We start from the raw sequence: 25,414 nt of genomic DNA, 5'->3' as shown, positions 1-25,414 counted from the left end.
TGTTATAAGTTGTTTACACCTATTTATAAAGATCACTCCTAAAGCCCTGTTTACCAAAGCATGCTTACTCTGATTGCATTTCAGGATCAATGAAAAATATGATCATCTCTACCTGGTTCCCATGACACGTGTCCATCAGCACATGCGATGAGGTCAAAACAGCATATTGGTTCCTCCTGATGAATCCCCTTCCGGGTCCCAGGACGACATAGATCAGTACACACCAAATGGAAAAGCTAGCAAAGACAAATACAATCAATGCATGTAACAAAGCCTTTTGTCTCCACTGGGGCACCAGGGGAGGACAGAAAGAGTTTACATCTGGATTTCTAGGGGGTTTGTGATATCTCAGGAAACCCAAGATAGCTAGGCATGGATGACACTCCCCCACTCACACTCTGTCTCTCTCTCAAAAATAAATAAAAACATTAAAAAAATAAAATAAAATCATCATGAACAATGAACTGATGCCTTTTTGCTCCATTTCTAAGTATCCCTTTCTGTCTTAACCCCTGCAACCTAGCTTCTAACCCACTCATCTCACTAAAATGTTTCTTGCCGTGTCTGCTAGCTTTTCCTCTAGCTAAATTCTCTGGTGTTTTTCTTCAATATTTGGCACTCTTGATCAATCCTTCCTTGAGATTCAGGTGCCCTTGGCTTCCATTGGGCCTTTTATTTACTTTGTCAGCTCTACCTCCTCCACCTTCCTCATCACTGTGGGCATTTTCTTAGGTTTGCTCCTTAATCCTCTGCTTTAATCTCTTCATATAAAGCAGCTCATTCACTCTTTTTTTCAACCATCAGCTCTATATAAGGACTCCCAAATCTTGATCTCTGCCAACCTATCCCACCTGACCTCTAATTCCATATCCTAAACTTCCAACGTGTCCCTACTTTTAGTTTCTACCATCACCTCCAAGTCAACATGTCAAAACTATTCCCATTAAGCCTATTCCTCCTCCCAAATTCCCCATTTCTGTCACCAACACCACCATTCTCATCCATATCTTTATCTTGCATTACTTGCATGCATATATACACCCTCTCCTTCACTCAGGCCCGTCTGCTCCCCAACCTCCAGATTCAGCTTGCCATCATGAGTTAAATCATACCTGGTACTGTCCACTAATTATTTGGGGCAGAACACTTGCAAGTCCAGGGGCTTCTAACTGTAAGACATCCAGAATGTGACCATTATGTGTCACTTCCATCACATCTATCTTAGTTCAAGCACCCGCATTATTTTGGATTATTTTATTGGTCTTCTAATTGGTTTACCTTTTTCTACTCTTGTTCCCCACCCCAGCCCACCTTAGGGCTATTTGCAACATGGCACACAGATGATCCTTTAAACCCTAAGTCAGACCATTACTCTCCTCTCTCAAGACTCTTCTGTGACTCCCCTTTTCACTCAGTGTTAAAGTCAAAGTCCTGAAATACCCAATAAGGTCCTATGTGATCTACTCTCTCGCCTCTCTTTCCTCCTCTCCCACTACTCTCCTTCTCCCTCTTTCCTTGTAGCCACACTGACCTCTTTGCTGTTTCTCCAAGATGCCAACCACACCCCTGCCTCAGAGCTTAGAAGTTGCCATTCCCTCTGTCCAAAATACTCCTCCCCTAGATAATGCATGGATTCACTTCAAGTTTTGTTCAAATGTCACCCCAGTGAGGCCTTCCCTGACTATATTATGTAAAATTAAACCCCCAACTCCATCATTCCCTATCTTAATCCTTATAAATTTTTCTCTACAGCACTATCACCCTTTAAGATAACATAATTTACCTAATTTACGTAATTGCCTATTTCCTCCCACCAAAATGTTCCATTAGTCAGAGATTTGTTCTGTTTTGTACACTGATGTATTCCCGGTTCGTAAGATAGTGTCTAGCATCTATAATATTGTGCTCAACAAATATTGGCTCAATTAATTAATTGATTTCACTGTAAGTGCTGTGAAGGCAGTATTTTGGGGTGTGTGTGTGTGTGTGTGTGTGTGTGTGTGTGTGTTTGCTTTTGTTTTTTACTTCTTTTCCTTTATTTAGTAGTCTGTGAAATAACAGGTTGGTTCCAAAGAATCTTCCAAAGCTGATCAATTTTGGAAGGAGGAGAGAGACTATCATTATAAACTTATGGATTTTAAAATGTGTTTTATTTTACTGCATTTGTTTTCCTTCTTGATGCTCAAGTTGTCCAATTTTTGACCAGGGAGAACTCCTGCTTTGCTCCCGCATTCTTTTTTTTTTTTTTTTTTTTTTTTTTTTTTCAACATTTATTTATTTTTGGGACAGAGAGAGACAGAGCATGAACGGGGGAGGGGCAGAGAGAGAGGGAGACACAGAATCGGAAACAGGCTCCAGGCTCTGAGCCATCAGCCCAGAGCCTGACGCGGGGCTCGAACTCACGGACCGCGAGATCGTGACCCGGCTGAAGTCGGACGCTTAACCGACTGCGCCACCCAGGCGCCCCTCTTTTTTTCTTTTTTAAAGTATAGTTGACAATGTTATGTTAGTTTCACATGTACAACATAGTGATTCCATAAGTCTATACGTTACCCTGTGCTCACAAGTATAGCTACCATCTGTCACCATACATTACAGTACCATTGACTATATTCCCTATGCTCTACCTTTCATTCCCCACGACTTATTTATTCCATAACTGGAAACCTGTACCTCCCACTCCCCTTCACTCATTTTGTCCATTCCCCTCACCCCCTCTCTCTCTGGCAATCATCAATTTGTTTGCCTCTCTTATTTCACCTAGCTTAACACTTTCTAGTTCCATCTATGTTATCACAAATGGCAAGATCTCGTTTATGTCTGAGTAATATCCCATTATGTACATATATACACCACTTCTTCATCTATGAATGGACACTTGTGTTGCTTCCATATCTTCGCTATTGTAAATAATTTTGCAATAAACAGAGGAGCATACATCTTTTTGAATTAGTGTTTTTTTTTTCTTTTCTTTGGATAAATACCCAATAGCAGAATTATTGAGTCATTTGATATTTCTATTTAATTTTTTCAGGAAAATCAGTACCATTCTCCACAGTGGCTGCACCAATTTACATTCCCACCAAGAGTACACAACAGTACACAAGTGTTTCCTTTTCTCCACATACTTGCAAACACTTATTATTTTTTATCTTTTTGATTCTAACCATTCTGACAGATATGAGGCAATATCTCACTACAGTTTTCATTTGCATTTCCCTGATGATTAGTAATTTTGAGAATCTTTTCACGTGTCTGTTTGCCACCTGTATATCTTTTTTTTTTTTTTTTTGAAAAATGTCTATTTAAGTCCCTTGCCCATTTTTTTAGCTGGATTACTTGTTTTTTGGTGCTAACGTTGTATAAATTATTTATATATTTTGGATCCTACCCCTTATCAGATATGTCATTTGCAGTATCTTCTCCCATTCAGTATGTTGCCTTTTCATTTTGTTGATGGGTTCCTTTGTTGTGCAAAAGCTTTTTTTTTTTTTTTTTTTTTTTTTTTTTTTTTTTTTGCTTGTTTCCCTTGTCTGAGGAGACATATCCAGTAAAGTGTTGCTAAGGCTGATGTCAAAGAAATTACTGCCAAAGTTTTCTTCTAGGAGTTTTATGGTTTCAGGCCTCACATTTAGGTCTTTAATCCATTTTGAGTTTATTTTTGTAGATAGTGTAAGAAAGTGGTCCAGTTTCATTCTTTTGCATGTCCAGTTTTCATAGTACCATTTATTGAAAAGACTATATTTTCTCCATTGTATATTCTTGCCTCCTTTGTCATAGATTGACCATATAATCATGGATTTATTTCTGGGCTTTCTATTCTGTTCTATTGATTCTGTGTGTCTATTTTTGTGCTAATACCACATTCTTTTGATTCCTACAGCTTTGTAGTGTATCTTGAAATCTGGAATTGTGATACCTCCAACTTTGTTCTTCTTTCTCACAATTGCTTTGACTATTCAGGATATTTTGTGGTTCCATACAAATTTTAGTATTATTTGTTTTAGTTCTAAGAAAAACGCGGCTGGTATTTAATAGGGATTGCATTGTATCTGTAGATTGCTTTGGCTATTATGGACATTTTAATAATATTATTTCTTCCCAATCCATGAACATGGAATATCTTTCCATTTGTTAAGCTGTCTTCAATTTTTTTATGAGCGTTTTATAGTTTTCAGAGTATAGGTCTTTCATGTCCTGGATCAAGTTTATTCCTGGGTATTTAATTCTTTTTGGTTCAATTATAAATGGGACTATTTTCTACATTCCTCTTTCTGCTACTTTGTTACTAGTGTATAAAAACACAACCAATTTCTGTGTATTAATTTTGTATCCTGTAATTTCAGCAAATTCATTGATTACTTCTAATTGTTTTTTTTGGTGGAGTCTTCAGAGTTTTCTGTGATTAGTATCATATAATCTGCAAATCATGACAGTTGAACTTCTTTCTTACCAATTTGGATTCTTTTATTTCTTTTTCTTTTCTGATTGTTGTGGCTAGAATTTTCACTATGTTGAATAAAAGTAGTAAGCATGGACATCCTTGTCTTGCTCCTGATCTTAGAGGAAAAGCTCTAATGGTTTTCCACCATTGAGTATGTTAGCTGAGGTTTTTTCATATATGGTCTTTATTATATTAAGGTATGCTCCCTCTAAACCAACTTTGTTGAGAGTTTTTATCATGATGAATGTTGTACTTTGACAAATGCTGTTTCTGCATCTCTTGAGATGATCATGATTTTTATCCTTCATTTTGTTTATATGGTGTTTCATGTTGACTAATTTGTGATATTGACTATCCTTGCATCCCCAGAATAAATCCCACTTGATTGTGGTGAATGATCCTTTTAATGCATTGTTGACTATGGTTTGCTAATATTTTGTTGAAGATTTTTACAAGAGTTCTCCTCACCTATCTTCCTTTTTTTAAATACTTTTTTTCTGGGGTGACAGTGTTGCTCAGTTGGTTAAGCGTCCAACTTCAGCTCAGGTCATGATCTCACGGTTCATGGGTTCAAGCCCAGCATCAGACTCTGTGCTGACAGCTTGGAGCCTGGAGTGTGCTTCAGATTCTGATTCTGGGTCTCTCTCTCTCTCTCTCTCTCTCTCTCTCTTCCCCCCCCCCCCCACTCACACTCTATCTCTGTCTGTCTAAAATACATAAACATTTTTTTTAAAGAATTTTAATACTTTTTTTCTTTTCGCTATTTTGCTGGGGTGCTTTCCTTTACCTTATTTTCTAGATGTCTGATCCATTCTTCGGCATCTTCTAATCCACTCTTGATTCCCTTCAGTGTATTTTTCATTTCGGTTATTATATTCTTCAACTCTGGTTCTGTTTTTTACATTTTCTATCTCTTTGTTGAAGCTCTCACTGAGTTCTTCTACTTTTCTCTCAGTCCCATGAACACCTTTATGGCCATTACTTTAAACTCTTCATCAGGCATATTGCTTAATTTCATTTAGTTCTTCTTCTGAGGTGTTCTCTTGATCTTTCATTTGGGGCATATTCTTGTCTCCCCATTTTGCTTGACTTTCTGTGTTTGTTTCTATAAATTAGGCAAAACAGCTACTTCTCTTACACTTGAAGGAACAGTCTTATGCATGGTTGGCCCCTGTGTGGACTGTGCCTTGCGACTTTGCCTGGCTGGCTAGAGCTGTGTCTGGTGTGGCCAGAGTATTCTGCAATGGAGCTACCCTGGTAACATGGCCAGAGCTGAAGTGGGTTCTGGGGCTGGGGTGGTCCCGGGACTCTCCACAGAGAGGGTGCCTTGGCAGGACAGCTGAAGCTGAAGTGAGTATAATCCAGGGTGTCCCAGGGTGCTGAGCACAGGGGTTGCCCTGATGGAGCAGCTGGAACCAAGGTGGAGTGTGGGCTGGGAGGTCCCAGGGTGCCCTGGTTGGGTGGCTACAATTGAGGCAGGCATGGGCCAGGCATTCCCAAGCCACTCTGCACAAGGGGCACTTTGGCAGGATAGCTGGAGCTAAAGAAGGCATAGCCAGGAGGTCTCAAACAGCTCTGTATCAGGGGTGCCCTAGCAAGCCATCTGGAGCTGAAGTGACTTGGGCCTGGAGTGTTCCAGGGTGCTGTGTTCCTGTGTCATCTTGGTCTGATAGCTGGAGCCATAGTGAGCACTGACTAGGGATGTCCTGGTGTGCACTGCCCTGTAACGTCCTTGGTGGGATGGGTGGAGCTGGTGTGAGCTAGGAACCCAGGAAACACTGGAGCAGCAGGCCAGTAGGGTACACAGATCCTGTTCCTGTTCACACTGCCAAGGTGGAGGGGGAACATAAACCCCGGCACTCACTAGCCCCTCTGACCCAGAAAGAGTTCCAGCAGTTCCCCACCTTTAGGCGAAGTTCTAGGGCCAGTCCCTTCATATTCTAGTTGCTCTTTCAAATCTCAGTTTTTTTTTTTCCTGTGCCCTTGAGCAGACAAACCTGCTCAAGGTCATCTCAGGGTACTATCCCTCCTCACTGCAGTTCCCAGTATTGGGAGTGGGGGTTCCTTTTGTTACCAAGTCTCCATCTCCCCTGTCATTCTCAGTGTGGTCACTATCTTTTTGTTGTGCAGAAGCTGTTCAACCAGCCCTCAGTTCTTCAGGAGGAACTGCTCTATGAACAGGTGTACATTTGGTGTGTCCATGGAGGAGATGAGTTCAGGGTCCTCCTATGATGCCATCTTGGACTGGAATTCAGGGCAGTGGTTTTTTGCAGTGCTTAACAAGAGGTGAACTCATAGTAGATGTTAAGTAAATGTGTATCGAATTCATTTGTACCAATTTCATTATTCAAATATAACCCCAATTTTAATAAAGAAAAAAAATAAAATTATTAGGTTCTAATGAAACATTAAAATAAAAACCAACTACTACATTTTACTGTTCTTCCATCAAATTTTAGTAGAATGAGTGTTCTATGAACCTATACAAGCAGTAACATCTCTTTTTTCATGCACAATAATTATATTAAGTACCTGTTATATGCCTAGCAGTAGGACTACAAAGTGAAAAGTCTCAGGCCTCATTGAGGGAGAGACCTCTAGACTACAGGAGATAGTTTATACTCTAGGCCTAGGGACGTAGAAGTGTTATACGTCTAGTACAGTACTCCTAGTCACACGTGGCTGTTGAACACTTGAAATGTGGCCAATGTGACTAAGGAACTGAATTTTTAATTTTATTTAGTTTTAATTAATTTACATTTTATAAGCTACATGTGAATAGGGGCTACTGATTTGGACAGAACAGCTCTAGGTCAAAGAAATAAAATGCAGAAGAGAGCTGTGGCTCCTCCAGTGGTACATACTGATAAGGTTTTATTTTTATATCCTGTCATAATGTTTGAGTGCTGCCTAAGGATGGGCCAAGAAAGGGAGGAACTTGTGTGTAAGTGTGTGTGCTTTTGTGAGTCTGTATGACTTTGTAAATGTTTACTGCCATCCATGAAAAGCAGAGAGCAAAAAAAGAAAACAAAAGAGATGAAAAGAGATTTAAAAAAAAACACAAGATCTTCTAGGTGTCTGGCATAGGACAGGATCTGAAAAATCTTAATTTCCTTGTCACTTTATTCTTAGATCTTTCCCCAGCAGGATTTGGAAGACCGTTTGGGTATCTCAGATCGCAGGTCTAAAGGGCCACACAAGAAGAGGGAAAATACATGAACAAGAAACAAGATGAAAACAGACCCCACACTCCTGAAATAAGTCTGCACCATTAAAGAAAAACCACTGGCTGCATGGACTCCCACATTCTACTCTCTCACTCCTGCTAGGTCCTTCATCCTGAGATCCCCTTGGAAGATTAAATTGCCAGTGCTTTTCCTCCACCTGACCATTTTACTGTGACACAGCAGGTCACCATGTAGTAAACACTGAACTAGAATATCGAAGGCCATAGAGTCCTACTCTCCTAGAACTAATATTTCATGAAGGATAAAAAGTTCAGCTATCTGGTAAGTAATGGGGTTTCTTCATAACTTCTGGTAAGTGATGAGGTTTCCCCTAACTTTCTCTGTTACTTCTCCAGGTACTGTCTTTACCTCATGTACCCAGGGGGGCCCAGTCTCTAGCTCACCAACCACTTCTCAGTCCTGCATATCAAAGCCCTCCTGTTGCTATAGGAGGAAGAGAAATAAAAATTATAATAAGTAAAATAATGAGACAAATAACAATAATTCACAATCAATAAATAATAACAATAGGAAATAAAAGGAAAATAACAGATTTTATTGTGTAGTAAACAATACTTCCAAACATAACGCATTTAATCCTCCAACCTTATTTCTATTACCTCTCAAAACAATTTTGAAGGCAGTATTTTGGAAACTCATCTTTCTCTCCTATAATCTTCTCAGTAAAAGGTTTATTGAATGATACATCAAAGCTTGTTGACATACATGTGCACACATATGCATACTATACGGGTAGCTAGCGTTCCCTACCCCAAATCATATTATGAATTTGTAAATCCTCCCTCCCACACTTTGGCCCTGAGAATAAATGAGAAAAAAAGGAGGAAGAAATTAAGTCCCTTTAGAACTACCACCAGAAAGAGAAAGAAGGACTTCTGGGTGGCCTGAGGATAATGGTAGCTGCTAAACTGTGACTTTCCACACATCCTATCAAAAACACCACACAAACTTTAAAAACAAAACAAACAAAATAAAATAAAACCATACATGACAGCTACTGTAGCATCATAAAGGACCTGAGAATACTACGAACTTCAAAGTACTTGTGTGTAGAGAAATGTCACTAAATTCCAGCAATGCCATCTCTAGAGTTCCTCCCTCATCTCTGGGTATGTGGAAAATGACACTTAAGAAACTATGCAGGAGGGGCGCCTGGGTGGCGCAGTCGGTTGAGCGTCCGACTTCAGCCGAGTCACGATCTCGCGGTCCGTGAGTTCGAGCCCCGCGTCGGGCTCTGGGCTGATGGCTCAGAGCCTGGAGCCTGTTTCCGATTCTGTGTCTCCCTCTCTCTCTGCCCCTCCCCCGTTCATGCTCTGTCTCTCTCTGTCCCAAAAATAAATAAACGTTGAAAAAAAAAAATTTTTTTTTAAAATAAAAAAAAAAAAAAAGAAACTATGCAGGAAAGAGTAAGGGGGAACAGAGAATCTAAGTTTGATGGAGAGCAGACAAGACACTCCTAGAAAGAAAATGTCCCAGTCTGCATTGAAACAGGTCCAAAACCATGTAGAGACAGCACCGGCTAGAGAAAGGTCTTGAAAGTGGGACTTAAGGTGCCAGTCTCAGGACGGCACCACTTGTATGGGACTAGAAGGTGTATGAAGACGGAGAAGTGACTTTTTGAGATATTATAGGAAAGGAAAGAAGAAGGGAAAATTAAGAGTCCTACAGAAACAAGAGTGAATCATAAAACCAAGAGACACATCAAGCTTTCTCTTACCACAAAAAGTCATTATCTCAAATGTACTATTCTTTACTCTACTAACAGAAGGAAGTCTTGAAATTGAAATTTATAAAACACCAAAAACCCTTATCCTTGTCTATGAACAAAAATGGAAGAGTGCCTTGATGTAAGTTTACTATAAGAAGAAAACAGGCAATGAAAATCAAAACATTCTAATAGAAAAAAAAATATTCCAGCAGATTAAAATTCCCATCAACACATATAAACACATAACCATTAACCAGAAAAATAATGTAACAGCATTTTATTTTATTTCTTAGTTTTTTAAAGAAGTCTTCATGCCCAGTGTGGAGCCCAACATGGGGCTTGAACTAATGACCCTGAGATCAAGACTTGAGTCGAGCCAAGATCAAGAGTCAGATGCTTAACCAACTGAGCCATCCAGGTGTCCCGTGTAACATAGTATTTTAAATAAACATTCTAGCACTACAATTAAATACTCTCAAAAAAGCACTTGGAGATGTGCAAAAATATGTTGATTCAGATATTTAAAAATTAAAAACCTAAATAAATATAAAACTGGAAAGAATGAAAACAATTTCATTTTTTAGTTCAGGAAAGAAACTAAAGACAAAACAATATCAGTTCAGAAATTAAGATAAAAGTTACAAGGTACTCAAAAACAAACATACCTGAGTGTAAATTTAATAAGGGACATCGAAAAGGCAGGAAAATAACCAAAAGAATAAGGAGGAAATAAAGAAAAAAAGCAAAAATGAGAGAAAATAGATAAAACAGAAGACAGACCAAGGAAGTCAAACTCTTTGACTGGAGTGCTTGAAGAAGAAAAACCAAATGATAGAACTAATATTTAAAACTATAGTCCAAGAGAATGTTCCAAAAACAAAAGACTGGAATCTGTACATAGAAAAGATATGTACTATATTTGAAAAATTGACTTGGAATAGCCAACTCTAGATGTCTGATATTCCACAGTGCCTGAAACAATATAGGCATATAATTCTCTGTGTATATAAACAAAATAAGATGTCAGAGTAACTAACCTTTGATGATGCATTGTTCCAAAATATGGTTGCATTGTTCTTTTTCATCACCAGCTCAAACTTAGAGTTTGTGAATATATATTCTCCAACCTTCACAAAAGCAACCTCTCCATTATCACCTAATCGCCAGTTTAGAATGTCATAGTCACATCTCCATTTTCATCAATTTCTATTCTCTCTCCATTATGGGTGGTAAACTTAAGTCCCTTCAAATAGTACATTAACTAGAAAAAGAGGAGGAAAAAAAGCAATTTGTAAATATTTGGTTGCCTAGAAAACAGGGTTTATAAAGAAAAGAAAAGAATCTCAGAACTCATATCTAATTCATGTGATTGGACTTTTTCCTTTTCCCTGATACCTCTGCTATCCAATACAACAACTTCTGGCCAAATGAGACAATTGAAAAGTTGAAAGTGGCTGGCCAAATTGAGATGAGCTTTAAGTATAAAATACACACTGGTTTGCAAAGACTTAGTTTAAAAATATGTAAACCATCATTAATAATTTTATATTACTTTTATTTATTACTTTATATGTATAATATTTATAATAATAAATATTATTTATTACTTTATATATATAATATTACTATTATATTATCATGATTATGACTTCATGTTAAAATACTATTCCAGATCAAATAAAACTTACTAAATTTAATTCTATCTGTTTCTTTTTATTTTTTAATTTAGTTACTAGAAAATTTTAAATTACCTGTGTGGCTCATACAGACTCATACAGATTAGGCATAGGGGTGCCTAATAATATCTCCATATCTAGGGAATCTTCCTTCCCTCCCAGATTTCTTCCACTTATGGATACCAGTCTACCTCCCCAACCATTCCCTTCCCTACATGTCGGGTGGTAGAGACATGAAGATCAACCAGATCCACTCCCTACCTTGAAAACCTCACAATCCAGTAGAGAGGTTAAACAAATAAACAGGTACAAATAGTAACATTCAATGTGCCTCTATGTTGCTGTTGTGGAAAGTGTTGAAGAGGCATGGGAGAGGGGGTGGCTAACTAATTGTCTTAGGAAAATTTAGGAGGTTTCCCCAGGAAGTGGCTATCTGAGCTGGGTTTTAAAAAATTAGTAAGAATTCACCTGACAAACATTGGTGACAAGGAGATTCTAAGCCAAGAGAATAACATGTGGACAAAGTTCCCTCCACAAACCAGAGAGGCCAAACAACTTGGTGGAAACAGCCTGAATTATGATGTCTGATGAGCTGACATCATATTTTGGTTCTTTCAAATGTCATGACCTTGGGCAAGTCATATATCTTGTAGGCACTAGCTTCCTGGTCTGTTAAAAGAAGGAAATTATTCCTGCCCTATCTCTGTCATAGAAATTAATATAACTTTCAGCCTTTAGTAAGTCAATATACCAAGTTAAGTATTATAATAATCACCATCCACTCTGGAGTAGGGCCACTCCAGGTCCCCTGCCCTTTTATCTCTCCTTCCTTTTACCACATGCTGTTCTCAAACAACATAAAATTTACATCAGAGTTCACAACATGGTGACTTTCACTGGCAAGTCCATTGGGAAGAGGCATTTTTTTCCCTTTCCAATGTTCAGAAGAGTCAAGAAAGGAAATGTTCAAAGAATACCAGTCCCTGACCATTCTCTAGAACAATGTTGCCATAATTCCATCTGTTTGTCACCATTGGATGGTAGGATACAGTTCCCTATCACCCAGATATACAAAAGAATTTAGAGATATGTCTAAATAAACCACAAGAGTAAAAGGGTTTTACCAAATATACATATTCTGATCAAGTCTGCTAACAGGATAAGCTGAGAAGAATGAGTATGGAGTACATTGTCATTTTAGTTTTAAATAAATTTAACATTTTTACTTCAATACATTTATGAAGCATTCTCAATAAGCCTCTTAACCATCTCTAGGGTAAGGTCCTGCTTTTCAGGTTTAACTTACTGACATCATATGGGGTATGTGTCAAGGAGCATGAATCCCGTCATGGACTATCCCACCAACATTCACCCTGACACTATGTGGACCTTTGATCTTCACTAAAGTCTCTTCTCTGCAATTCTAATACATGTTTGTTGTTCTTTGAGCAAATTTAAATTGTAATATTCAAATAATGAATTAGAGGGTTGTTATTTACCATATAGTATCCTTTCTATTACAAAACAAGTACCCAAAGGATTTCTTTTAAAATAAAGGAACTGCCCTAAGACTTTAAAATATAACTTAATTTCTTATTCTGAATTTACCACAATTTCCCCAGTACCAAGGAATACACCTTGCACTCAGATCTTGCTTTACAAATTCCATTCTCCAATAACTGGAAATAGGAGTCTTTACAGAAATGGGTGACTTGACTACTGACCTGACACAGAGAAAGTACAAGATGAGCCCAGAACATCTTGGGGTTCCAGAAAACAAGGAAGTACTTAGAGATGATAAAGATGTGTCAAAGAAAAAAGAGCTAGCTCAAAATGGCTCCCAACAGCCAAATCTGGGAAATTTTGAGCAGCAGAATAAATAATGATAGTTGTGGATTATTCTACTCATAGGATGGAAATAAATATTCTTGCATCCATATTGATATAATTAAATCAGAGGGGGAAGAGTAGAATTCTGGTTAATAAGTGTAGAAGAAATGAAGGAAACAGAAAATGACTATTTTTTAAACAAGACAGTAATGGTTGTTTCAAGCAAAACCCATCATCGATGGATGTTAAAATTTGTGGGCAAAGGCATGATGAGAAACATTATTTTCAGATCCTCAGAATACTGTCCCCACAAGATAATTACAAAGGGAAACACACTTTACAGTAGAAAAGGTGACATCACTATTACTTAGTGATGAAAATTAATGTCAACAATAATAATAAGACATAATGACATCATGTACCTCCTGATATGAGACATAAAAAGGATACATCAAGGTGCCTGGGTGGTTCAGTCAGTCAAACGTCTGACTCCTGGTTTCTGGTCTGGTCAAGATCTCATGGTTGGAGAGATTGAGCCCGGCATCCAGCTCTGCACTGACAGCACGGAGCCTGCTTAGGATTCTCTCTCCCTCTCTCCCTCTCTCCACCCCTCCCTACTCACACTCCCTCCCTCCCTCTCTCTCTCTCAAAATAAATAAACTTTAAAAAAGAAATTTTTAAAAGGATAAATCATATCAAAAAACATATGATATTTTTGCCAAAATGCATACCCTCAATGTATCCATGTGAAAAAAAATAGAAAAACCAAAATTGAAAAACATTCTTTTTTTAGTTTATTTATTTATTTTGAGAGAGAAGAGAGTATGAGCAGGGGAGGGGCAGACAGAGAGGGAGAGAGAGAATCCCTAGCAGGCACTGTCAGTGCAGAGCCTCACGTGGGGCTTGATCCTACAAACCATAAGGTTCATGACCTGAGCCAAACCAAGAGTGGGAAGCTTAACCGACTGAGCCACCCAGGTGCCCCTAAATTTAAGACATTTTAAAAATAACTGACTAGTACTTATAAAAAATATGAAAGTCATGAAAAACAAGGAGGAATGGAGAACTACCACATACTGGAGGAGACTAAGTAGACACAAATCGAAATGCATTGTGGGATCAATTTGAAAATAAAAATAAAGATGTGGTGGTTCAGACTACTGTGGACTCTGTTGGGAGTGACAGGCAATTTGGTGTTGCTAGAGAATAAAGTGCTGAGAGTCATGGAAAGAACGATAAAATCAAAGATACTGATAGCGCCAGACCACAGATGTCATGCTTTATCCTTTACAGGTAAGAGGGGAGGGACTGAAGGTTGTAAGCAAAGGAGCACTCTGATTAGGCGTGCATCCTGCTGAGATCATTCGGGCTACTGTGTCCCAACACGAATTTCTTGGACATCAGAGTTGAGACAGGAAAGAGGAGAATCATATCTTCAAGATGACCCCCATTAGTCTTCTTCTAGGGTTCATGCCTTTGCATGGCCCCTCCCACACTGCATAAAGGCTAAAGTTTCCCTCCCAGCTAGCTATGACCATGTTAACTAAATTCTGGCTAATGGCATGTAAGGAGAATTGTATGTAATGTCCAGGAAATATCCTTAAATGGAGGGATGTACACATCATTGCCCTTTCTCCTTCCTGCTGGTTACAGTATGGACATGATGGTTGAAGTCCAAGTAGACATTTGAGATTATGAAGTGAACCCACATAGTGAGAACAGTGAAACAAGGTAGAAGGAATCTGGATCCCTAAGTCAGTCTTTCAGTCCCAGAATGTTAATCTCTAAACTTCACTTACATGAAGAAAAAAAAAACAAAAACAAAACCTACTTTGCATAAAGTACTGTTTAGGGAGAATTTTCTACTATTCAAAACAAACCTAATAAGAATTCTATTAATAAACTAGGTGTTGTATGTAAGTGATAAATCACTGAATTCTACTCCTGAAACCAATATTGCACTGTACGTTAACTAACTAGAATTTAAATAAAAATTTGAAAGGAAAAAAAATTTTAATTAAAAAATAGAAAAAATTTAAAGGCTTCAAAAATCCCACCAAATAGGAACTTAAAAATGCTCATTTAGGTCACACAAGCAAGCTCTTCTCTTAGGTAGACATGTGATACAATTATATCTATTAAATACAAAAGCAAGTCAAAGGTTTTATTTGTATGAATTATTTTAATGTCAAACTCTGTCATGAAGTAAAAGAAACAACCCAATAACTTACCTGCCAAGGCTCAAAGTCAGGTATATATACACAGGTGTTTCCTGGCATATATGGCCCATGTCCTTCTTCACATCTACTTAGACCATCCAAGGCATAAGTCAGAGAATATACAGCTTGTTTGACATTGTTTGTGATTCTTAGCTGAGACACATCCAGATAGGTATTTTTAAGATCTTCCAACTTCTCCTCTCCAATACAGAATTCATCAGACCTGGCATGTAATCTGTCCTCCTTACCAAATTCACTCTATGGTCAATGTTGTAAGGAACACTGCTATCCAGCTAAGTACAGTTAAAAGCCATTTATCAGAATTCAACGGTCAGGACATCATTTGGATCCTTGCCAGGATGTACATCATAAAGAAATTCTTTGAGTCATGGTATATCAGCTCTTGGAATCGCAAATCCAATACTTCCACCAAAATATGGGAAATATTCAGGCTTTGCAATGAGGGCAGAGGTAATCCAGGCTTCACTGTCTATCCATGTTCTGTCAGTTATGTTATGGTGAACCATTTCCAGCACAAAAGGACTGAGGTCTGTGTCAGATGCTTAAAGCACAACTCTGGCAGTGGAACTCAACCGCATCAACAGTTTTCTGCATTTTTTCATTGGAAGAGGCTTTGGGAATAATTTCAGAGAATGCAATACAGGTTGTACTGTTGGCACTCAATGTTGCAATACAGGTTGGCATTCTCCATTCTTTCCTTAAAATTTTTCACTCCATATTTCCCATAATCATCATCAGTTGCTATTGTGCCTATCCAGATCCAATCAAAGTGGTGGATAAGTCATACCATGGCTTCTGACTGGATCTTATCACTGCCTACCGTGTGAAGGTAAGATGGAAACTGGTGGTTGTCACTTAGAATCAAGCAGGTAGAGGTGTAACTCACCAGAATTGAAAATGTGCTTGCAGTTATTAGACAGCAATAGAAAAATTTCAAATTACACAACCTCTGAATATTTTTATTGGAGAAAGAAGGGACTGATCAGTTCTCCCTTCATTCTCACATCCTTCCACAATAAAACCTTGTACTCCGCTCCCTATCTCATGGGTGGGGACCATGCAAGGGAACACTGGCCTCCCTGTGCACCCTTTCCTCACTCCACCCCAGGGGAGTCAGAAAAGCCAATTATCAAGATAATGACATTCAAGGCACCACTTTTCAGAGCTGGGGTCACAACACTGAAAAACAGGTCACCTGACATTTCATCTATGTTCTCATGACACTGGGTGTGAGGGTCAAGGTCCTTCCTCAGCTCTGCTTTCTCATCCACACAGATGATGGAGTGAGTGGACTCACAGTCTATTTGGAAGGCTCAGTTCTCTCTTGTTCTTCCTCCTTCCCTCTGCCCCTCGTGTGTGTGTGTGTGTGTGTGTGTGTGTGTGTGTGTGTGTGTGTGTGTCTTTCTACCACCACTCCTTTCCCTCTTTCTCTTCTCTTATGTTGTTTTTCTCTGCCAGGACTTGTGAGCATTTAGGTTCTGAGACTTACTGGAGGAAGGTTGTAGGAAGCTCCACAGCACCTGCAGGTCTAGCTACATTCTCCAACAAAGTTCTAGAAGGCCTCATTTTATAGGTACTTGTCCAGATAAATTAAACAGTATTTTTTTTTCATTTTGCCAGTGATCCTCGTGTATATTTCCATCAGTACCATGAATTCCTGACAATCTTACATGCATTTCTGCTGTACCTTACCCCCAGCCTCACCGACTCTGCAATGAGGAACATACGCTACATTCTTGCCCAACCCATCTCTTGTTATTAATATGTCACCTTCAGTAGGACCCCCTATATTATAATTCCATAGTTCCATGACTGTCAATGCCTTTGTGAGTGACAAAATATTCCTATTTTCTCTTTTCTATACCATTTGTCCTATTCTTATACTCTTAGCTAAAGTTTACATTCTTCTTTGGACACTCATTAGCAGCAGCATCATGGAAGTCATATGTAGGAAAGAATCTCATTTAAGAAGCAGAGACACCTGATTTTTAATTCTGGCTACATAATTAGTGTAAGACTGTGGACAATTTACTTAAACCTTCTGAACCTCGGTTTCCTCATGAACAAAATCAGGGTAATGGTATCTACATCTTAAGTACATTAAGTACACCTAATATATACTCAGTATAATATAATGAATAACATACGTATCATACATGTTAATATATAATATAAAAATTTTAATATGATCAGTATATTAAATGAAACAGCCAATGTGAAAGTGTCATATAGAAGATTACTTTTACCTTCTTTGCATATTTACTGCAAAGATTTAAACAAGAAAATCAATCTAGAGGTTTCTAGCCAGTGCCTGGACTGCAGCTGGGTTTTGGTAGAAAATAGAGTTCACAGTAACCGTTCAACTGAGCTACATGAAGCCCACGGCTAAGGCGTTAGCTGTGTCACCCACCCACCCCCCACCCACTTGGCCAGTTTCTCGGTATTTTTCTGTTCCTCCTTCATTTTTATTTGTAACTTTATAAGAAATACCATGTAAATGTTAGTTTTTATGATTATTTCAAATTTCCCATTACTTTAGTAACACAAATAGGCTTAATCATCATTCACATTAATAAATCCTAACTATACTTTAATCACCCATCCTTAGAAATAGAATTTTATTTATATTTTCTTAATAATCCATTCTCCCTTATGTCATCTTATTCTTAAGTAGAAACATATCATCTGTCTCTGAATTTAAAATAATCTAATGGTTACCAGAGGGGAGGTGGGTGGGGGGATATATAAAATAGGTGATGGGGATTAAGGAGTACACTTGTGATAAGGACAGAGTGATGCGTGAACTGTTAAATTACTCTATTATACACCTGGAACTAAGGTAACACTATTACATTAACTAACTGGAATTAAAATAAAAACTTAAAGTAAAAAAGTTTTTTAAGTCAAAAATAAAATAATCCATAAAATTAGCATCCCAAAACTCTAGCTATCTTATGAAATTCCCAGGCTCATTTCACTATGTTAGTGTATGGAACAAAAAGAGTCATGAATATTTAATATAGGCAAGAAACAAAATGAATTCCTTATACCATCTAGCAAACAACCAACCAATTAGTATTTCTCCATCACCTACTCTGTGCCTCTGTGTTGTGCCTAGTGAGATGTTAACTTAGAAATCAATAACTCACAGCCTCAAGCCAAAAATTAAAGTAGTATCCTGAAGGGTATAGAAGAGTCTGAAATCACCTCTACATGGTCACCAAGTCATACCTGCTGAGGCTAGACTGGACAGAGTAATTAGGGGCAGTAACTTCACCATCATCCCTGTTTGTCTCTGCAATTTACCTCAGCCTCATCTGAGTACCTTACTATTTACTGCAGTTTCCACAAACACAGCTTGTGTTTGCTTACAAATTAGTACCCAGCACAGTATTCTGAGCTACCTGAGTATCACCTGTGGTAAATAATACAACCCTAGAATTCTTGACACAGCAGATGATAAGGACGATCCGCATACTCCAACAATTCCTGCCAGAAATGCTCCGGTACTGTTTCTAAAATTGGGCTTGTTTTCTTCCCGCCCTGTAAGGAATCCCAACGCTTCTTCTACAGATTTGGAGATGGTGAAACAGGTATCAAAAATCTGATAGCCCAAAGTGATGTTGGGCAAAATATCTTTCCTCTTGTTAATCTCCTTGATTGTGTGGATCATGGTTTTCATCCAGCGGAATCCCCAAAGAAAAAGAAACAGTTTTGTAACTTTTGTAAGGCTTTAGTCAGTGGGTGGAACTTCGGGGTCCGGGAGAGCAACCTTTAGCTGAGGGTGGTACCAAGAGCATTTTGCCAGAATATCAGCAGGCACCTCACTTGCGTGAGCATGTGAATATTGCATGAATAATAGAGCAAAGCTCAAGGGTTCACATATGAATTGTATTCACTGTTGATTGGTTTGGGCTGAGAAGTACCTGTTTGGGACATTTTCTAGCTCTATATATCTTTCAGATGATATAATCTCCCCAAACTGCTGATTATGTCTTTTCACAAAAATATCTTCATATTCTCAATTCTCTCCACCACACAGGGCACTAAATAACCCCTCAATACATTTTTGCCATTCATTGGAAGTCCTTGATGCCATATGACTCTCCTTTCCCTCCTCTTTACTTTCCTATTAATTATAATAAAAATGATGTAAATATATGAAAATGTGATAAAAGTATATCAAAGAAGAATATAAAGCTTATGTACACCATATATCCTATGACTCCAATTTAATCATTTTTTTCTGCCATGATTTGATGGTTAATGCTGAAATTTTTTTTAATTGAAAACTGTCTCCTTCCCACCATTCTCACATAAAACCATGATTAAGATATTTCCCCCTTCATCCCCCAGCCACTAAAGGGAAAAATATTTCTCTTATAATCCATCACCACTTTTTTTTTCAGGGTCTTCTCCACTGACAAATATCTATTCTATTCCCAACTCTTGCTCTCCCCAGTTTTAGCTAAACTTTAACCTATTTAAAAGTATCTCAAGAATTTTATCTTAATATCTTCTCACCTATATAGTACCTAACTCTGTATCTTCTACTCAATAAATGTTTTTGATTAAACATCTAATAGCAAATAGCCCTGCTAGCAGATTAGTATTTCTTTAGTTGGGTTTTTTTTAGTTAAGGCTAACTTTGTTTTTTATTTGTTTAATAAATAGTTACTGGGTGTTCCACTGGTGCTAGACCTTATAGGTATAACACAGAACCAGATAGGAACTGCAGTGCACAGGTGAAGACACAGAAAAATAGCCAACTCATGCACCAAATTATAAAAATAGTGACAGAGATACACACAGGGGCCCTGAAGATGGACACCTCACCCTGGAGGACATAATGGCCAAGATGAGGCTTGAAGAATGACATAAAAACAGGGATGAAAGCTGCAGATGGAGGGAATGGTGTGTGTGAAGGCATGTTCTCAAGAAGAGAACCTAATACGTTCTAGGGATGGAAAGATCAGTACATTCGAAGGATAAAAGTGGGAGTGGGTATGGCACAGGGAAATGGAAACTGGACAACCAGAGGTGCCAGAACATGAAAGTCTTCATCATCCTAAGATAGTTGGCTTCCAAATCTACATGGGGGCAATATAAATTGGCATACATGTCTTTGAAATAAATATAGCAATACCTTTCTTTAATATTTAGTTATTCAATTTGAGAGACAGAGAACAAGAGAATGGAGGAGGGGCAGAAAAACAGGGAGAGAGAGAATCCCAAGCAGGCTTCATACTGTCATCGCGGAGCCCAATGCGGGGCTCAATCCCATGCACCACGAGATCGTGACCTGAGCCAAAATCAAGAGTCAGACACTTAACTGACTGAGCCACTCAGTATCTGTAGCAATATCTTCTTTAAGGGAACATAGAAATTTATTTCAAGAGCTAGGAAAACGTTTACCTAGTTTAAATCAATAATTCTATCCCTGAGAATTTTTCTGAACAAATTGTTCTTCCCGAAGGAAAAAGCTACATATACCCCCAAAGTATTCATTACTGAATTATCTATAATATTGAAACACCAGAACTTACATGTTCACTGATAAGAAATTATGGTATAGTGACTTGATGGGAATATTCTCCATCATTAAAAAACTATAATTAGATTACACAGTAGCATGTATATAATATTAAGTGAAACAGGCCATATGCAATGTTATTTCCATACTATAATTAAAACATACATACAAATTATGTGAACATTTGGTTAAGTATCAACAGAGAAATTTTTAAATTTTTTTAATGCTTATTTATTTTTGAGAGAGAGAGAGAGAGAGAGATACAGAGTGTGAGCAAGGGAGGGGCAGGGAGAGGGAGACACAGAATCCGAAGCAGGCTCCAGGCTCTGAGCTGTCAGCACAGAGCCTCATACAGGGCTCAAATTCACAAACAGTGAGATCATGACCTGAGCTGAAATCGGACGCTTAACCAACTGAGCCGCCCAGATGCTCCTCAACAGGGAAATATTTTAATTTTAATTTTTTTTTCAACGTTTATTTATTTTTGGGACAGAGAGAGACAGAGCATGAACGGGGGAGGGGCAGAGAGAGAGGGAGACACAGAATCAGAAGCAGGTTCCAGGCTCTGAGCCATCAGCCCAGAGCCTGACGCGGGGCTCGAACTCACAGACCGTGAGATCGTGACCTGGCTGAAGTCGGACGCTTAACCGACTGCGCCACCCAGGCGCCCCAACAGGGAAATATTTTAAATGACCACAGGATAATTACTGGAACGATGAGATTTGGGATGATTTTTCTTTCATTCTCTGATTTCCATTATGATATTCAAGTACTGTTGTGCAACATATACCTTCCCCCCCCCCCAGAAAATTTCTCTAAATCCTAACCTCATTTAGATCAACCAAAACAAGAATTAAAATACACTTTCACCTCCCATTTCACTACATTTGTCTTCCCTGAATGACATTTTCAAAGTAACAGAAAAGTCTTCCTCTTCTGTATACCTAAGCTGATGGCCAAGCAAAACTAGTATTTTGGTAACATTAGAGCATGAGACTTCTCCAAACCCCAACTTGAATTTCTAGATCAGGTATAGGTGGGTTGATGATGCTAAAATCAAAATACTACCAGATTAGGCCTGGCTTGGCCCCTGAGCACGTCCCAGGCCAGGCCAGTCTCAATGCAACTGTCCCACTGAAAGGGAAAGTTGCATCACAAGAAGGAGTGTTAAGAGTCTCGGAGAACACTGGTGTTGGACGGAGATTGGAAGAAACTGCTGGTGGTGTGGGTGAAAATGAATTATAATCTTGAAGAACATATGTCAATTTTAAAAATATGGAATTTTGATATCCAAAATATATAGGTATTTTCAAGATGGACTAAGGTGCTAAGGAAAGTTTTAGCTTTGTATAGCATAAAGATGAGCAATATGGGTTTCAGTCAAATGAGACTGGGAGACCAGCTGAACACTCATAACGATGCCTTGCATTGCTGAGTCACATTCAGGATGAGAAACTGTCTTTTTAGAGGCCCTGCACTGCATGAAAGAAGCTTCACACACAATGTCATGAATCAAAGTGTCACAGACTTCTCAGTAGCAACACTGAGAGTCAGAAAATGACTGAAGAAATCCTTTCAGAGACTCCTCAGGTTTGAGTTAAAGAGGGAATAAAAACACACCTTATCTCTCCCACTGATTACAATTAAAACTGCTGGACAGGACATATAAAGCAACTATTACACTACTCTGAAACTTACATAAGAACAGGAAGGGGGAGTGCCTGGGTGGCTGAGTCAGTTAAGCATCCGACTTCAGCTCAGATCATGATCTCACAGTTTGTGCTCCGCATTGGGCTTTCTGCTGTCATCGCAGAGCCCACTTTGGATCCTCTGTCCTCTCTCTCGACCCCACCCCTCCAAAAAAATAAACACTTAAAAAAAATCAGAACACGTGCACTACACAGGAAAATCAAAATATCCCTGACATAGTGAATTACTTTGTAAATGGGACATACTTCTCACCACTGTTTCAACCACATTGGACATGCCAAATTATTTTTTTAATGAAAGGGGTAGATTCTTACTAAAAACTTCTATATTGGATTTTTTTCTAGTTAGCCTTGCTAGGAAGATAACCTTCAAAAATTCTGATGAAAGGTGAGGAACAAATTAAGCGATTCCATTTACAAAATATTAGTGTACAAACTCTAGTTTTCATTTTATATTTTAGGGATTGAACGTGTAAACTTCCATGATAAATAATGAACTGACTCTACAACAATGTAGCTGCCAGCAAAAGCCCTTCTCATCCCTCTTTCCTTTGCCTAGCTGTAGGTCTGGAAAAGAATTAGAAGGTCCGGGAAAGAGATAAGAAGGGATGGATTGCAATCCTTTCCTTTGCCAATAACATTACTGTTTATCTACTCCTCTAATGATATTTCAAATATGTAGCATGAAATAAGATCAAAGGAAAAGAGTTGTGATCATGAAAGATTTAATTGTATAAGAAGTTGCTAAAATTTTTATAGCATTCATTTATAATTGAAATTACCATCCAGCCTCATAGAAATGCTTACTATATAATGAATTGTGGTCATGCTATAGTCACAACTATGCAAAAATTATAGTTGCATTTGTATAAAAGGGTTGAGAAAGAATATAGGAAAAGGACTGCTTTGTTATGGTAGTAATATAGTGGATAGTTGTTTTCCTTTGTTTCAATTTCTGGCACTTTTCATAACTAAAATGTGTGTATGTGTGTGCGTGCTCACATGCATGCATGCAAATCTAAGCCCTGTTTGCCTTTCTTACAAAGCATTATTAGTAAATTCAGATTATCCGTCATGGGTCCCAATTCCTGACATGGCAATTTCGGCATGAGGAGAGAAGGGCAGAAACCTTCCAGGGGAAGGAATCTTACTATGAATTTTAGCTCCGATATAAAATCGGCATCCCCACACCGTGTATTTTCACTTGAGGAGAATTTAGTCTAATTAACAATTCACATTAAAGCTATAACACTGCATAACTCTGCATCAGTGCTTCCCAAACTTTACCGTACATGAATCACCGGGAAGCCTTATCAAAATGCTGATTCTGATTCAGCAGATGTGGGATGCAGCCTGAGATTCCACATTTTTAACAAGCTTTTAGGTGCTGCTGCTGGTCCACAGACCACCCTCTGAAAAGCAACGTTTTACATTACACAAAACCTGTTGTTGTCCTTTCTGCGGTACGGAAGTGGTAAAGGGCCCACTTGAGACCAAGCTTTTCTTGTTTCTAAGCAATCCTAGAGTGTCCACCCTGGAGAAACTGAGGTGCAGAAACAGATAGTACCTATCCTGTATCAAATAAATAGTGTCGAAGTCAGGGCTGGTTTCATGGTGCCAGCTCCAGACCCTGACTTCCACCCCCCCTCCCCACATTCCTTCATCCCCACCACTGTGCTTGATGTAAAAAGAAGACAAGAAAAGCAGCTTACCCTTCACATTTTGCTGATACTGGCTCCAAAACAGACTCATTTGATAGGATGGCCCTGTAGTGAATAGGAAACAGTCCTCTAATGACAGGTGAATGGTTTTTGGCATCTACCTACCCATTCAGATCAAACTTGCCCAGCAAACGATAGGTGTGTTCTTCCTTTCTCTTCTTTGCCTTCAATGCCTCATTCAGCCCATAAAAAAAGCAAGAAATCCTAGAACCAAGCATTTCTTTCTGCTCTCCATTTTAATAAAGTGAGTTTGGGAGAAATGACCAGTGTTAGAAGCTTTAAGGAGGCACCTTAATAGAGTGTTTCAGTGAGTGTGTGCATGCTATGTCCCAGTGGGCTCGGCTTACCACTACTTGCTACATAATCGTCAGGCCTCAATCAATCACCGGACCTTATACTCACCTGCAATTTATCAATCTGGACTAGACACTGAGTAATCCCTTTGAAATGAGCCTCATAAAAATCTCTTCTATGCTTAGCAATAATATGTAATGAAAAAATAGTGGGTTTTGAGTTTGAAAGAGCGATTTCATTTTGTAAAAATTGTCCCTTTCTTGTTTGTCATGTGTCAGCCTCATTCACTCTCACTTCAGCCACCCTTGTGGGAGCAGCTCTTGCCCCAAAGGTGAGGAAGGCCATTCTGCTTCATCACCAAGTATTTTAAAAAAAGGTGACATCAGGGGGCGCCTGGGTGGCTCAGTCGGTTGGGCTTCCGACACAGATCTCTCAGTCTGTGAGTTCGAGCCCCGCGTCGGGCTCTGTGCTGACAGCTCGGAGCCTGGAGCCTGTTTCGGATTCTGTGTCTCCCTCTCTCTCTGACCTGCCCCCATTCGTGCTCTGTCTCTCTCTGTCTCAAAAATGAATAAACGTTAAAAAAGAAAGAAAAAAGGTGACATCAGGCCAGCCTCTTTACTTAGAGGTGTAGAAAAAGCCAAGTGGAAAACCATGGTGGGTTTGGAAGGCATTGTTTTGAATCTGCATTCTGCCACTTGCATTAGTGTGATGTGGGAGAGTCGCCTAACTTCTGGGCCTCAGGTCCTCCTCAGTGACTCCTGGTAAGCTACCCTAGAACAATTTTGTAAAGCCCACAAGAGTTCAAGGAAGAGGTCATTTTTCACATACATCATTTTCTTGAACCCCCTCTTAAAGGTGAAGTAAGGCCCTCAGTGCACTTTGCTGACTCTGTCACTGGTTCTGACACAAATGCCTGAGTATACCAGGGTTCTTTCATGAGAAACTCCTCTCCTACTTTCTTGCTAGGCCCCTCTGAGAGATGTCTCCCAATTTCTTCTTTCTTCAGGTCAA

At 38.8% G+C, this 25,414-nt stretch overlaps 1 pseudogene; it reads right to left on the bottom strand.

Annotated features, from left to right (window-relative positions):
• Nucleotides 1-24,344, bottom strand: part of LOC115522831 — a 34,619-nt pseudogene extending 10,275 nt beyond the window's left edge.
• Nucleotides 24,345-25,414: the final 1,070 nt, after the last annotated feature.

The sequence above is a fragment of the Lynx canadensis genome, chromosome C2 (assembly GCF_007474595.2).
Source record: "Lynx canadensis isolate LIC74 chromosome C2, mLynCan4.pri.v2, whole genome shotgun sequence".
Classification (NCBI taxonomy): domain Eukaryota; kingdom Metazoa; phylum Chordata; class Mammalia; order Carnivora; family Felidae; genus Lynx; species Lynx canadensis.
This window is presented reverse-complemented; position numbering and strand designations above follow the sequence as displayed.